The 1,243-nt window shown below is 53.2% G+C and overlaps 1 non-coding gene across 1 annotated transcript; it reads left to right on the forward strand.

Annotated features, from left to right (window-relative positions):
* Nucleotides 1-312: 312 nt before the first annotated feature.
* On the forward strand, nucleotides 313-385 carry trnam-cau (transfer RNA methionine (anticodon CAU)). Its single transcript has one exon. It is a non-coding gene; the product is annotated as a tRNA-Met (tRNA).
* The last annotated feature ends 858 nt before the right edge of the window (nucleotides 386-1,243 follow it).

Genomic DNA, 1,243 nt, shown 5'->3' on the forward strand with positions numbered 1-1,243 from the left:
CTCCATTCAGGAGGCTGGGAGTCCACCCGAGATCAACTAACCTCTATCACTGATGAGACGAGAAAGAGTAGCAAGGTCGAGTCTTCAATCCAGCCTCATGCCCTCTGCCTTGCTGGACTTGCAAGAGGAACTGTGACTCTGCAGATACACCGTGTGAAGGCCAGGACCTTACTGACTCCCAACCAATTTGCCGATTTTTCTGCTGTGGTTGTGGAGGGAGAATGCACGGGAAAGGTCGAGAAATTCCAGGCCCCTCCACCCTCCCTGGGTGAAGACATAATTGGACTTAGATCAGCTGGCCTCTGTGGAAGAGCCTCGTTAGCGCAGTAGGCAGCGCGTCAGTCTCATAATCTGAAGGTCGTGAGTTCGAGCCTCACACGGGGCACTTGTTTCGGGCGGCACGGTAACACAGTGGTTAGCACTGCTGCTTCACAGCTCCAGGGCCCCGGGTTCGATTCCCGGCTCGGGTCACTGTCTGTGTGGAGTTTGCACATTCTCCTCGTGTCTGCGTGGGTTTCCTCCGGGTGCTCCGGTTTCCTCCCACAGTCCAAAGATGTGCGGGTTAGGTTGATTGGCCAGGTTAAAAAAATTGCCCCTTAGAGTCCTGGGATGCGTAGGTTAGAGGGATTAGTGGGTAAATATGTGGGGGTAGGGCCTGGGTGGGATTGTGGTCGGTGCAGACTCGATGGGCCGAATGGCCTCCTTCTGCACTGTAGGGCTTCTATGATTTCTATGAAGTGTTGGGTTATAACGGCTAACAACCAAGGACTTCAACAGCAATAGTTTATTCAGACTCGAAGAAGCTTTTACTCTGCCCACAATCCGGGGAGAACTCCCAGACTTCCGTCATGTGACTCCTCAAGCAGCCATGTCATCACATCATCACGTGACCATTCGGTCTACATCATCAAAAGGTTGTCAAGACTCACCAGCTAACAATGGCCTTTGGTCTGAGATCCCAGAGGCAAACATATCGACTTGTGATGGCACAGTGGTTAGCACTGCTGCCCCACAGCGCCAGGCACTCGAGGTTCGATTCCCGGCTTGGGTCATTGTCTGTGTGGAGTTTGCATGCTCTCCACGTGTCTGCGTGGGTTTCCTCCGGGTGCTCCGGTTTCCTCCCACAGTCCAAAGATGTGCCGGTTAGGTTGATTGGCCATGCTAAATTGACCCTAGATTTGGGGGGATTAGCAGGGTAAATATGTGGGGTTACGGGGATAGCGTGGGATTGTTGTCAGTGTGG

This window comes from Mustelus asterias, chromosome 24, assembly GCF_964213995.1.
Source record: "Mustelus asterias chromosome 24, sMusAst1.hap1.1, whole genome shotgun sequence".
Lineage (NCBI taxonomy): Eukaryota > Metazoa > Chordata > Chondrichthyes > Carcharhiniformes > Triakidae > Mustelus > Mustelus asterias.